This window comes from Copadichromis virginalis, linkage group LG1, assembly GCF_057382275.1.
Source record: "Copadichromis virginalis isolate Kocher_CV1m ecotype Utaka linkage group LG1, C_Virginalis_male_GT1.1, whole genome shotgun sequence".
NCBI lineage: Eukaryota > Metazoa > Chordata > Actinopteri > Cichliformes > Cichlidae > Copadichromis > Copadichromis virginalis.
The window spans coordinates 32,350,942-32,366,534 of NC_140618.1; the positions used below are offsets into that span (position 1 = coordinate 32,350,942).

At 37.3% G+C, this 15,593-nt stretch overlaps 1 long non-coding RNA gene and 1 pseudogene across 1 annotated transcript; one reads left to right on the forward strand and one right to left on the reverse strand.

Annotated features, from left to right (window-relative positions):
• Positions 1-1,809: 1,809 nt before the first annotated feature.
• LOC146719072 (uncharacterized) lies at positions 1,810-3,594 on the reverse strand (annotated as a pseudogene).
• A 145-nt stretch (positions 3,595-3,739) lies between these two features.
• Positions 3,740-4,749, forward strand: LOC146719073 (uncharacterized). The gene is made up of 2 exons (XR_014920948.1): positions 3,740-4,043; positions 4,426-4,749. It is a non-coding gene; the product is annotated as an uncharacterized LOC146719073 (long non-coding RNA).
• The last annotated feature ends 10,844 nt before the right edge of the window (positions 4,750-15,593 follow it).

Consider the following 15,593-nt stretch of genomic DNA (forward strand, 5'->3'; position numbering starts at 1 on the left):
TCCCTTTTCTCAAATAAAAATGAACTGTTTCTATTTTTCAAATGTAACTATTTTTGACTTTTAAATTTAGACCTTTGCTCTTTAATCTGAATTACATTAAATTTACATTACATTACATTACATGCCACTATACCAAAAATCCTTCTCACAGCTGCAGTTTTGACATAGCAGGAAAAAACATTTGAATGAATAACAATAAAAAGTATGCTAGAATCCTTGTATTGTGCATTCTACCTCACTGTCATAGTTTGGAAACAAAGTCCTTATTGACAACATTTGCCTGACGTGCGTTTTTGCCACATTGTCAAAGTCTGTAAGCATGACAACTGTAACTTTCCACAATGAAGCACAAAAAACGTGTCTCTAAAAGACTCTTTATACAGTCATTTTGGAGGTGTCTAATGCCCAATGGACTAGAGTAACCTAGAATACTTCTGCAGTGAAGTATGCAGTCTATAAAACTCCCAAATCTAATGCATTATCAGCGACAGTGACATGTTTTTCTTTTCCCAGGTTTTATCTATAACACAGATTAAATGCTTTTTTGTCCAGTTGGTGTATAACACTCATATTAGCATCAGCAAGATCTTCAGAAAGAAAGGAAGGAAAAGAAAAAAGACATCTGTGCTGACCTGTGAGCTCCTTTTGTATAATCAGTGTAAAAAAAATATTACTCTTTGCCAATGTCTGATCTCAGAACAGCAGGCGCATATATTTATGTCCATTTAATTGTCCAAATCAGTGGAACAGATGAAAGTGTTTGTGTTCAGCATCGAGTAACATTCAGGTACTTGGTTTGGGTGGATGCAATGCTATTTATTATCTTTTTAACTGAAATGAGTTTTGCTGAGTTGGAAAGTAACAGAAAATCAGGCTTTTAAAAAAAAAATAAAAAAAAAAATATGGTACCACTTTACAATAAGGCTCCCCTTATAGATGCTAATAAATAGTTTATAGCTATATTATTAATTAATCTGTAAATGCTTTATAAACCATTATTAATGGTTTATTATGCATTAGTTAAGGGTGAGAAAGAGGAAAAAAACTGACCGGTTTCTTGCCAAATAGTGAGCCAAATGTGTTCACCTATATATTTCATCTAGAGTTGCTATATTAAACATTTCAGACTAAGTTACTATCCTGTAAGCACAATCAGCATTTGTAAACATATTTTTTATCACATAAAATTGTACTTCAGAAATGCATTATAAATATCCACAACTATCAATCGGAGCTTTGTTGTAAAGTGTAAAGCATAAAACCATTTATTAATGAATAATAAATATTTATAAATGCCAAATGGGAGCCTTATTGTAAAGTGTAAAGCATGACACCATTTATTAATGACTACTAAACATAAATGACAAAAGAGAGTTTTGTTGTAAAGTTTAAAACATGTCAACATTTATTTATGACTAATAAACATTTATAAATGCCAAATGGGAGCCTTATTGTAAAGTGTAAAGCATAACACCATTTATTAATGACTACTAAACATAAATGACAAAAGAGAGTTTTGTTGTAAAGTTTAAAACATGTCAACATTTATTAAGGACTAATAAACATTTATAAATGCCAAATTGGAGCCTTATTGTAAAGTGTAAAGCATAACACCATTTATTAATGACTACTAAACATTATAAATGACAAAAGAGAGTTTTGTTGTAAAGTTTAAAACATGTCAACATTTATTAAGGACTAATAAACATTTATAAATGCCAAATGGGAGCCTTATTGTAAAGTGTAAAGCATAACACCATTTATTAATCACTAATAAACATTTATAAATGACAAAAGATAGCTTTGTCGTAAAGTTTAAAACATGTCAACATTTATTAATCACTAATAAACATTTATAATTGCCAAAAGTGAGTCTTAAATGTATAATGTCACCATTTATAACACTTAGACCTAAATTACAATCAGTGCTTGAAATAACATTTAACTACTGTCAAAAATGGCAATGTATTGTAAGAGTAACACATGTAAAATTAAATGTGTTTTTTAAAACACCAAACAGTCACCCACTCCAAAAAAAGTTCATGCCAGACTGGTTCAAACTGGAAATATTTTTTGTATGTCCTTAAATAAGCGTCCCAGTGGTCCATCAGGGTGTCGCGAACCAAGCCAAGATGACCACTCAAGAACCATCAGGTGTTCCTCCAGCAACTTCTCAGTGCGATTTCCTCTTAGTCTACGGACATGTCCTTTGATGGTCATCCAAGCCCTTTCGATATGCTGTGTATGACTGCCAGATTGAGGATCTACAAACCACCTGCTGTGATTTACAGTGTAATGTCTGTACCCTATGTTTGTCAAAACATTCTTGTAGGCTCTCCACTCATCACTGATAATGGCACTACCCAACTTAACATGCTGTCTGATCAGAGGAACAAGGTGGCGCCTTGATCATTTTTCAACAAGTTTTAACACGAGCCTTCGCCTTTTGTCTTTAATTCCCATCATTCCAAATACCCATTTCTTCCTTTTCCATGCATTTCCAAAGCGTCCACGTGCATACTGAAAACAAAAAGAATAAATTTTAACAGAATATCTACAAAGAAACATTCAAAAAGATGGTTGCTTCTACTAATTTGTTTTACTTATGGTAAAGGTTTCCATGTTTAGAGGACACATTCAGAACTGCATTGATTCTAACAAACCTGTCTGAGAGTTTACCAACCTTTCGCTGATGACGGAGACAGCTTTCATCTATAACCACAAATTCTCTGTCACCACCAAGACGGTGTCCATTGTTTATTCTGTGTCTTTTAATTGCACGTATACAAACATGTCGAATGTGTCTTGCCATGCTACTTAGTGTTCTGGAGCTGCCAGCCACTTCATCATCGATCATATCTATTTGTCTGAGCCTGAGCCCTTGTGAAAATCTGTGATAGAAATTGAGGCAATTATTACTTACTGAGGCCCTAATTTTATTTCACAAGTCTCGTATTGGTGTTCAATTATGAAAGGTGCATTGCTATTAATGTCTACATCTACATATACCTGTAAATGAACTTCATCCAACTGAAAAGAGATGTTTTTGATTTCTCAAAGAGGGAGCCAGTTCTAATTGTTCTGGAAACTTTCCTATGACTTGCTCTTTTGCAGCACCTGAGAACATATCAATGAGTTAAGTAAAGAAATGGACCCTTAAACAAGAGCATTAATTGAAAAGATAATCACAAAATTAAGTATGAAGAAAATAATAATGAAAAGAGGTTAATGCTCCCTCTTGCATTGATAACCGAAATATTTTGTTATATTTACTACATGCACTACATTATCATGCATTATACATACCACATATATTGGTCTTTCTTCACCACGGAAATCATTTTCATCTTATGGTGACAAACAGGACATCTAAGCTTCTTTTTTAGCAGGTGTTTCTTCTGCAGCCATTTAATGAGCCTTAGTGCCTTATATTTAGTTTGTTTTCCTTCTATTCTGGCGCGCAATCTCATTCCCAAAGACATTCTGGTGGAAAAAAATGAGTAATTTATTTTATTATCACCTCGAAACACCGTAAAATACTCTATGGGAGTCTAGTGCAAATCGGTTCAGAGTTAAAGAACTTCACATGCTATATAAAACAAGTCCTATAATCAAAAATAGTCCCACGCAAAAAAGAGGATTGTCTCACCTGTTATAATGTATCTCCGACTTTGTTATGTAGATCTAACCCGCTGGATTCATGCTAAAAAAATATGTTCTGCTGCCAAAGGGAGGGAAAACAAATTTAATTTAAAGCAGAGGAGCTTATACAACCATCCAATCACAGTTAACTTTATTAAGGAAAGCCCCTCCTCTCAGAGCGCGACAGGCAGTGGAGCGCTCTGGAAGGTCAAGCCAAAGGGGCACGAACAGACACACTGAAGGCGCTCGTTCAAGTTGCTGCGCCATGGATGGAGCAGAAGATAAAAATTTGTGTGCGTCTGCGACTTACACAGTTAGCACACGTTCGAAGAGATACAAAAAGCAGAGACTGGATGATCTAGATTGCACTAAGCCAACGACGTCAGCAGTTAGACATGAAGGTGAGTATAATGCTAGCTAGCTAGCTACCGAGCCATTTGGCTGCTAGCTACAGTGGCTAACTAACATCACATAACATGTGAATAGCTCTATTACTATTGGTTATTCCAAACGATTGATATCACTTAGTTGTATATTTTTAGTTTTGTTTATGTGCATCATTAAATTTATATTAAACACCCTGGTAAGGCAGTACACATAAGAATTATTTGCCTTGTTTTAGAAATGTCTGAACCACCACATGTGTATATAACATAATTTTTACAAAGTGGCTTTTTATAAATTCAAGTTGTAACCGTTTTTAATCAATATTTTATTTGAGTTTCCCAAGTTTAGATTATAAATTATTTTAGTATTGTAATTTAATAATTGTTTGTTCTTTAGATTCTTCTTCTAATCCTGCCCCTACTGCAACTGCCCTTCTTAACAAGGAGCGAGAGAAACTGACTTTTCTTAAGGAGGAACTGGAGCGCGACACCCTGATGGACCACTGGGACGCTTATTTAAGGACATACAAAAAATATTTCCAGTTTGAACCAGTCTGGCATGAACTTTTTTTGGAGTGGGTGACTGTTTGGTGTTTTAAAAAACACATTTAATGTTACATGTGTTACTCTTACAATACATTGCCATTTTTGACAGTAGTTAAATGTTATTTCAAGCACTGATTGTAATTTAGGTCTAAGTGTTATAAATGGTGACATTATACATTTAAGACTCACTTTTGGCAATTATAAATGTTTATTAGTGATTAATAAATGTTGACATGTTTTAAACTTTACGACAAAGCTATCTTTTGTCATTTATAAATGTTTATTAGTGATTAATAAATGGTGTTATGCTTTACACTTTACAATAAGGCTCCCATTTGGCATTTATAAATGTTTATTAGTCCTTAATAAATGTTGACATGTTTTAAACTTTACAACAAAACTCTCTTTTGTCATTTATAATGTTTAGTAGTCATTAATAAATGGTGTTATGCTTTACACTTTACAATAAGGCTCCCATTTGGCATTTATAAATGTTTATTAGTCCTTAATAAATGTTGACATGTTTTAAACTTTACAACAAAACTCTCTTTTGTCATTTATAATGTTTAGTAGTCATTAATAAATGGTGTTATGCTTTACACTTTACAATAAGGCTCCCATTTGGCATTTATAAATGTTTATTAGTCCTTAATAAATGTTGACATGTTTTAAACTTTACAACAAAACTCTCTTTTGTCATTTATGTTTAGTAGTCATTAATAAATGGTGTTATGCTTTACACTTTACAATAAGGCTCCCATTTGGCATTTATAAATATTTATTATTCATTAATAAATGGTTTTATGCTTTACACTTTACAACAAAGCTCCGATTGATAGTTGTGGATATTTATAATGCATTTCTGAAGTACAATTTTATATGATAAAAAATATGTTTACAAATGCTGATTGTGCTTACAGGATAGTAACTTAGTCTGAAATGTTTAATATAGCAACTCTAGATGAAATATATAGGTGAACACATTTGGCTCACTATTTGGCAAGAAACCGGTCAGTTTTTTTCCTCTTTCTCACCTTTAACTAATGCATAATAAACCATTAATAATGGTTTATAAAGCATTTACAGATTAATTAATAATGTAGCTATAAACTATTTATTAGCATCTATAAGGGGAGCCTTATTGTAAAGTGGTACCAAATAGATATATATATATATATATATATATATATATATATATATATATATATATATATATATATATATATATATATATATATATATAATAAGAGAACAGCACCACCAAGGCTGGAGACGGAGCAATACTGGAAGAGCATATGGGAGAAGGACGCAACCCATAACGGCAATGCTCTTGGCTAGTGGATCTGAGGGCAGACCACAGCGACCTCCCTGAACAGGGTCCAGTAACCATCACAGTGGCAGATATCCAAGAAAGGGTCTCCAGTATGAAGAGTTGGACAGCACCAGGGCCCGACATGGTTCACGCCTACTGGCTAAAGAAGCTGACTGCACTCCACGAGCGCCTGGCAGCACAAATGAACCAGCTGCTAGTTAACGAGAGACACCCGGAATGGCTAACCGAAGGCCGGACGGTCCTGATCCCCAAGGACCCCAAGAAGGGACCGGTCCCCTCCAACTACTGACCAATAATCTGCCTCAGTACTACATGGAAGCTCCTGTCAGGCATCATATCGGCTAAGATGAACAGGCACATGGGTCAATACATGAGCGGGACACAGAAAGGAATTGGCAAGAATACCAGCGGCGCAAAACACCAGCTACTGGTAGACAGAACAGTCAGCCGAGACTGCAAGACCAGACTGACCAACCTGTGCACTGCCTGGATTGATTACAAGAAGGCCTATGACTCAATGCCCCACAGCTGGATACTGGAATGCCTAGAATTGTACAAGATCAATGGGACCCTAAGAGCCTTCATCAGGAACTCAATGGGGATGTGGCGTACAACACTAGAGGCCAACTCCAAGCCCATAACACAAGTCACCATCAAGTGCGGGATCTACCAAGGAGATGCTCTGTCCCCACTGCTGTTCTGCATAGGCCTGAACCCCCTCAGTGAGATCATTAACAAGGCTGGCTACGGATACCGACTACGGAACGGAGCAGTTGTCAGCCACCTCCTGTACATGGATGACATCAAGCTGTATGCCAAGAGTGAACGAGACATCGATTCACTGATCCACACAACCAGGCTATACAGCAATGACATTGGAATGTCGTTCGGACTGGAGAAGTGTAGTCGGATGGTAACAAAGAGAGGGAAGGTAGTCAGAACTGAGGGGAACTACCAGAAGGCAACATTGCAGACATAGAGGACAGTTACAAGTACCTGGGGATCCTGCAGGCAAATGGGAACCATGAAGAGGCCGCTAGAAAAGCTGCAACCACCAAGTACCTGCAGAGGGTCAGGCAAGTCCTGAGGAGTCAGCTGAATGGTAAGAACAAGATCCGGGCCATCAACACGTACGCCCTGCCCATGATCAGGTACCCTGCTGGGGTAATAGGCTGGCCAAAGGAGGAGATAGAAGCCACTGACATAAAGACAAGAAAGCTCCTTACCATGCATGGAGGGTTTCACCCCAAGTCCAGCACCCTGAGGCTGTACGCTAAGCGGAAGGAAGGGGGCCGGGGACTGGTGAGTGTCAGCACCACAGTCTAGGATGAGACAAGGAACATCCAAGAATACATTGGGAAGATGGCCCCAACTGACCGAGTGCTCAGTGAATACCTCAGGCAGCAGAAACCCAAGAAAGAGGAGGGAGACGAGGAACCATCATGGAAGGACAGGCCCCTGCACGGTATGTACCACCGGCAGATAGGGGAGGTGGCTGATATCCAGAAATCCTACCAGTGGCTGGACAAAGCTGGACTGAAAGACAGCACAGAGGCACTAATCATGGCAGCACAAGAACAAGCTCTGAGTACAAGATCCATAGAGGCTGGGGTCTATCACACCAGGCAAGACCCCAGGTGCAGGCTGTGTAAAGATGCCCCAGAGACAATCCAGCACATAACAGCAGGGTGCAAGATGCTAGCAGGCAAGGCATACATGGAACGCCATAACCAAGTGGCCGGCATAGTGTACAGGAACATCTGTGCCGAGTATAACCTGGAAGACCCGAGGTCAAAATGGGAGATGCCCCCAAGGGTGGTGGAGAATGACCGAGCTAAGATCCTGTGGGACTTCCAGATACAGACGGACAAAATGGTGGTGGCTAACCAACCGGACATAGTGGTGGTAGACAAACAGAAGAAGACGGCCATAGTGATCGATGTAGCGGTTCCGAATGACAGCAATATCAGGAAGAAGGAACACGAGAAGCTGGAGAAATACCAAGGGCTCAGAGAAGAGCTCGAGAGGATGTGGAGGTTGAAGGTAACGGTGGTCCCCGTGGTAATCGGAGCACTAGGTGCGGTGACTCCCAAGCTAGGCGAGTGGCTCCAGCAGATCCCGGGAACAACATCGGAGATCTCTGTCCAGAAGAGCACAGTCCTGGGAACAGCTAAGATACTGCGCAGGACCCTCAAGCTCCCAGGCCTCTGGTAGAGGACCCGAGCTTGAAGGATAAACCGCCCGCAGGGGCGTGCTGGGTGTTTTTTATATATATATATATATATATATATAGATATAGATATAGATATAGATATATATAGATATAGATATAGATATAGATATAGATATATATTCTTATTTACCAAATGCATGATTTTTTTAAATACTGTTCATCAACTGTAGATAATGTTTTAGGTCTGCCACGTCTTCTTTTGTCCTTTCCAGTTTCCTCAAACTAATTAGGGACACATGCCACACCGTGACTAGAAGCATTTTTCAGAGATTCAACTAAAGAAATTGTAACTAATCACACACTTTTGCTAGTAACAAAGATATAGTTTTAATTTGGTTCTTTGCTTAATTGTCAGTTATGTGTAGACGCAACATTTCAGCCCTTTGATGAGTTTGATGACTGTCTGCTTGAATGATTTATAGACTGCTTTTGAGTGGCTCACTAAATAAAAACATCCCTCTAAAAATGGTCGGTTACAATGACTGGATTGAAAAAAATTATAAAAATATTAACTAAAAATTAACAGGAACTGCACGGCTCACAATATTTGAACAGAACTGCATTTTTCTTCTTCTATATTATCTTTTAATTAATAAATTTTTTCAGATAAATAACTTAAAATCTGCATTTTAAAAATTGTCGAAAAATCAGGGGTTAGGAAAAGACTTGATTTTACAATTGGCTAATTCAGATCCCCACAGGTTTAAAGCCTTTTTTTTTTTAAAAAAAGATTGTGGTTAGGGCTCTTTCAAGTGACCCTGAACAATTGCCTTGTTGTCCTGGTGTGGGCCAAGGCCACTCAAGTACCTTTTATGATACAAAGCACTTCTCTCCTGTTTTCTACTTTCCAAGCAAGTCTCCACTAGTTTGTAGTTTGTGCTATTTGTCGGCTATGGTTAGTGGATGGAGGTTTTCTGTCCATTGATGCCAGTTAGATGTAAAGTAGTTAAACCTAGAGAGGCTTCTCATGTGACATCATATACATATTGCTTGAGAGTTCTCTGCCTACTAAAGGTGATACAGCATCACCAGTCTCGAGGGTTTCTGGCTGGCGAGTGGTTCCTGGAGGGTGCTTGATATTGCTTGTTGAAAATGGTTGCGAAGAGCATGTGGCACCAAAAACCTCCTTGTGATTACTTTTAATGATTGCTTCGCAAGTGTGGCCTTTCTCACCTGTAGAAACTGCGAGTGTCTACAGCGTTACATAACATAGAACTGAAAAGTGAATACTCACTCCACTGATTGGGACAGGTACACAGAAATGGAAATGAAGGAAAGTTTTTTATGAGATGCCAAAGACAAAAAGAAACTCAATTTCCTCATTGAAAAAAAATGGATAACATAGAAACAAGGAGATATAATGAGTGAAATAGCCATCTTTTGAGATGCTTCTCATCTCATTATAATAAGTATAGAATATTTATGTGTCCGCATGTAGACTTTTTCCTCTTTAACAGGTGGGCAAAACTGAATTTTGTTTTATATATATATAAAATCTAATATATAATATAATATATATCAGATTATATATAATAAGATGATATATAATCTTTTGATTTTCTTGTATTTATGTTCATTTCATCATCCCCCTGCAAATGTGATGTTATGTTCTCACGTTGCATTTGTTTCATGTGCCATGTTTCATGTATGTCACCTGGAATTTGACACATGAAACCAGTGTATCTGTATCACCTATGTAACTTAATGGTGGCCCAAATTTGTGTTTTCTTCAGTTTACCAACTATTTATTTCATTGAATTTATTTACTGCATTAACCTTCATCCCTTCTTTTGTTTCCACTTCTTATTTCAGCACTTGCTTTTTAGATAAACATTACTTATCTCCAAAGGTATAGTTCCCGCAAAAATGAATGCTTTGACATTAAACCTCCATTTTCCTGGCTAAAGTAAAGCGTTCATTGATTTGAAGCAACAAAAAAGTTTCCCAACAACAACTCACCGTTATTTGATCCAAACTTTACATTTTCTCACATTTTAATCCAGATTAGGTATAAATAAAAAGATAGTATAATATATATTATATTGAGAATACCACCTACTGCTGAACAAATGCTTCTGCCAAGATACTCTAATACCAGTCTGATAAATTACCCCCCGAACTGTGGTACACATACTACAATTGGTGGAAATTGCATAGATGCTTCTCCTCCTAGTATATATTGTGATTACAGCCTTGTCCAAACCACTTAACATGTTAGGCAACTAGTGAGCTAAGAAGGTTTTTTTCAGTCTTTAGGTCTGAGTAGGGACATGGTCCTTTAGTCACTACATTCTGCTCTAATAAATGAATTTTACATAAATTAAGAGAAAACACCATCAAAGCTGAGTACTCTGAACAGTCAGAGACATTCTGTGTATTAATATTTTTAATGGTAATTACTTTCTTATTTATTTTCCTTTTCATAGCTCATTTGAAAAGGATTCTTTATTGTGTGACAGAGGATATTTGCAAAGTGCTCATCACTGTAGCTAAAGAATTTGCCAAGGCTGGAATGTGTTTAACAATCTTGCTTTCACACTGGGTGCGATTATAAAGCATTTGGAATCAAAGGGGCATTGGGCTGTTGATCTTCTCCTTGAAACCTGTGTCAATGTGTCCATTTTTTTCAGTCAGATTAATTTTTGAAATTAGTTACTGTTATTTAGTTTTGTACTCTTTGTCCTTTTCATTGCATTATACTTTATAATTGGGCCACATCAATTCTATTTAATATAATAATACAATATAATATAATATTAATATAATAATAATTTAGTGTAAAATTAGGGATTTTAAAAGTTAATGTAGAATTGTTGAGTCTTATGTGCTTATACTGTGTTTTTGACCATAGAATGATTATTGCAAGTGCTAATAAAACAGAGGGAGTATAAATTATAATGAATTAAAAGAAATTAGGCTGAATATATTTGAGAGCCTTGTTGATTTTTTTCTCAACCCAGTGTAGGGCACCAAGACAGGCAGTGCCTGCTTACATGTGCTAGCTAGAGAGTTCATATATAGAGCATTGCATGTTTGTTTGCCTGTTTTATTTTTATTTAAATTTTTTATTTGCAATGCACAGCAGTATTCTGCTGCTAGCTGATCTCTTAGCTCTCTTCTGCATAGTGACTGAATCTAACTTTGAGTCTAAAGGTGCCCTACTAAATACTTTTTTTGGTTAATTCACTGCCAGTTGCACAGACTAAAATAGCCCAATACAGTTTCATCAGGTCCGTAAGCAGTTAGCAATTAAAGATTAAAAAATTAAAGTTCACACCACTTACTGATTCTTCTTCAGCCTTCTTTTATCTGAAGTGCTGCACTGTTTTCGGAGAATCCCATGTATGAAACCCATGCTTACATTGTATTATTTGTTAGTACATTACTTGCACCCCCCTGCAAATTTGTGCTTCTCATGGTAATAAAATGAATAACATTTGTTTGTTTGGATGTGTATACATTTTATATTTGTCATAATTGATCTAATAACTTGATAATTAATCAACATAATGATTTATTTTGCCTTACAGAAACTGTATTGTAAATTTTATCTGAATTCTCACATAACGTACACGATGTAGCGCTCAGGTCAGATGAAATAACTAAGGTCTGCACTTTACATGGACATCTTTGCCTTCTGCACCCCTTCCTGTTTAAATAATTGTAAAATATTATTACTACTACAGTTAAATGATTTTAATAACTAATAACTATAAATAACTATTATTGATAACAAAAAATAAGCTCAGTTAAAAGGCTTGATCAACATATAGCATGATTAACTGTCAATATCTACAGGGAGAATTGAAATATGAATGAAAAAGTGGATTATTGGCAAAACTCCTGGTTAAACTTATTACCTTTAGAAATTTTCATAGATGCTAATCTGAAAGTGCTGCTGAGTCTGCACTGGCTCAACTTTCCAGTTTTATTAAAGCAGACATGGTCAGAGCTGCCGTCCCATGCCATCATCATTGTCGATGATTTTTCTGCTAATGTACCAAAGAGCGGATCACATTTTGCAGCAAAGACAAAATAGTCTTTATCTGATAAACTACAATTAGGCCATCTAAATGGGAAACTTTCTCAGACACAAAAGTTGAGTTCCACAGAGTTCTGTGCTGGAAGCAACTTTTTGGTATGAATGCATTCCTTAATCTCAGGTAAATCTCTGTCTTACCAGGTACTTCATTTGGATGGATGTACCTTGGCCTTAAGTACTGCTGTGACAAACCTAAAGGGACATTCTTGAACATTATGTCTAGGGATGGGTATCGCTTAGGTTTTATCTGATACCGGTGCTAAATCGGTACTTTTGAAACGGTGCCGGTGCTCAAACGGTGCTCAAACGGGTGCTTAAAGAATGGAGAACACAAAATTGGTCCAAAAACCTCCCATGTTCAGCTGTTTTTTTTGTAAAAAGATAACAATGTTAGCCTTTTCTGCAGCTATAGGGCATATATGGTATCACTCTTGGCTGGAAGCAATGCTTAAACAATGGAAAAAAAACACAAACTTTGTCCAAAAACCTCTCATGTTCAGCTGTTTTTTTGTAAAAAGATAACAATGTTAGCCTTTTCTGCAGCTATGGGGCATAAATGGTATCACTCTTGGCTGGAAGCAGTGAGTAAACAATGGAAAGAAACCACAAACTTTATCCAAAAACCTCTCATGTTTAGCTATTTCCCTCTTTTTCTTTGGTCATTTTAGCCTTTTTGGCCAGGGTGAAGGGAGTATCTGCCATCAAACAAGAAGACAGCTGCATGTAGCTATGATGATGTTTGCTAGTTCACCTTACATGCATTAATGTAATAACGTGGTTAGCCTACTCAATGTAAATTACACACGAACAACATTAAGCTACTCACGCAGAGAAGAACGGCTGCTGCTGCTGCCATCATCATCCGTCATCATTTCTGCTACACTGGCAGGGCTAGGGGCCAGGACTCTATTCTTCGGGTTTTTGGGGGATGTTGCTAACTCCGGGTCTGATAACAGGCACCACACCCGCAGTAGATGTGCTCGGTGTGAGGTCTCGCAGCAAGCTATCAAATACGGCGCATTTCTCAGCTTTAAAAAAAAAACCCTATGCGTCGCCAGGTGTTTCATCGGATTCAAGGTGTTACCTCCTTTGACAGTATCACAGTATCAGCTTAAAGCACTTGTTGCAGACTTGTTTGCATATTTTGCTGTGAAGTACAGCCATACTTTTGACCGCTTTGCCTTGGGCATTTTTAATCTGTAGCTCTGCTCTAAAAGAACGTACGTACCTGGACCCGCCTACTATCCTCAGAAACGTAAAATGAATGGCTAGAAGTGTATCACAGCTCAGGAAAAAAGCACCGAAATAAAGCACCAAAATGTGCGCTGCTTTTCGGTCTGGTTACTACCGTTTATGTCAGAACCGGTGCCATCATGGCACCGGTTCTGACATAAACCGGTACCCATCCCTAATTATGTCCTAATTGAACAAATATCCAGCCTTTTTCTTCTGAACAAGAAGCAAAATATTTCCTAACATGGACTAGACAGAGAGATTATATTTTCCCATATTATCTTCTATTCGTTGGTTCACTGTTAAATCCAGAATTTAATTTCAAATCTTTCTCCTTACAGACAAAGAAACTGACAGCTCAGCCCCTCAGGCTTTGCTGTCGGTTCTAGCCCCTAGTTTGGATTGGATGACGTTGGGGAAAAAAACCCTCTCTACTCTAAATATTAAGTTTAAAGCTTTTTGATAAAGCTCAGCTATGGATCAGGGGATGAAATCCTCTCTCGTTTTACGGTCAGGCTGCTGGTGGATCTCCAACTCTGCTCTTTCACTCCCAATCCGATTGCATGTTGTTAACTTACCATTCCCTCTCTAATGCCATTTGTCTTTTTTAACCTGTCTGTTCCTGGTAGCCTCTCTGTGTTCCTTATTTCTGTCACCTCACCCAACCCAGCAACAGATGGGACTTCTTTTGTCTATTGTAGGTTCTTTCGTTTTCAATAGCACCATGAGACTACTTTTATTGTGAATATAAATAATTAAATCAAATGAAGTAATATTGTTCACATTTGGGTTGTTAAAAACATTTTTATTTTATAGTGCATTTGACTAGAGAATAATTAATTATCTAATTTAAGCTTTAGTAATTAAAAACAAATGACACACCTTGGTAATTCTATTTTCATTTGATATTCCATATATTCTTCACTGATCTCATTCTGGCTGTAAGTCAGTAGATCTCTCTAACGGGAATCATGGACCCAACCTCATAGTTCGCTCGTTTAACACAATTTATTCCCGGTTGCTTCTCTCACAGCAGTCGGCTACAGTTTTCCAGGTACAGCCACACACAACAACAACAGCCCCCAGGTCCCTGCACACTCTTTTGAATGGGGCAGGTGTGATGAGCTGATTGAGCTCCGATGTGTCTCATCCTCCCCTGCTGCCGTGCCCAAGCCACACCCTGCCACACCTCAGTATCCACAATACATAATGAGTGATAGAAAGCAACTGAAGAAACAACAGGAACTGCATCTGAGACACTAGAAATTATGGACTTATTAAATGGTTAAATAAATACTTCAGTGTGCCTTACTTTCTATCACAGAACTGACCTTAACAGTTTTATATGTACGTGCGTGTGTGTGTGTGCGTGTGTTTTTACACTCCCTTGAATGTTAAAGACTGGTCTTAAGAAATGTTTCACACTCAGCCAGAAAGTAGGTCCAAGAGCCTGGGAGCTGCTGATATTGGAAAAATAGAGATGGACTGAAATGGAAGAAGATAAATTTAAAAAAAAAAACACCTTCTAAGCATCAGCGTTTTTCTCATACATGGAAATACGGATAAACAAAAAGCTGGATCTTACAATAGTATAGCCCAGATGAATCTTTGTCATTAAACTACTATAACATACATTCTGAGGAGAAAAAGGCTTTTAGGTTTACATAGCAATGAAATATTGTACAAAATAATGGTTGTTAAATTCATGGTTAAGCTTTATGTAAAACTTTGTTCATGAGCAATGCTCACAATATTCTAATTCACTGACACTGTTTGCATAGAATTCATATGCCAGTAATTGGATTTCCTAATTGGTTAGCTGGTGATAAATTGAGTAAAATTGAGGAAATTAACACATTTTAAACACCTGGGGGTACAAGGAGGTACAAGACATTTGTATTTGGAAGTAGTTTCCTGCTGCTGTAGTCTAATTAGCTGCCAAGTGGGTGGTGTTTGCCAAGTAGGAGTCCTGGTATTTATGGGTGTTTCATAGCAGAATATTAAAAGTCAAAACTAATCTGTGACAGACATCTACCCATTTGGACTCGATGCTTATTCTGGTACTCAAAACAAGTTTAAAATAACTGCTTATAAATGATCTGGATCAGTTTTGTGACTCAGGGTTGCTTTCCACCATGCTTAGAATTGATGGGTGTGCAAAGCAGCTCTTCCATCACT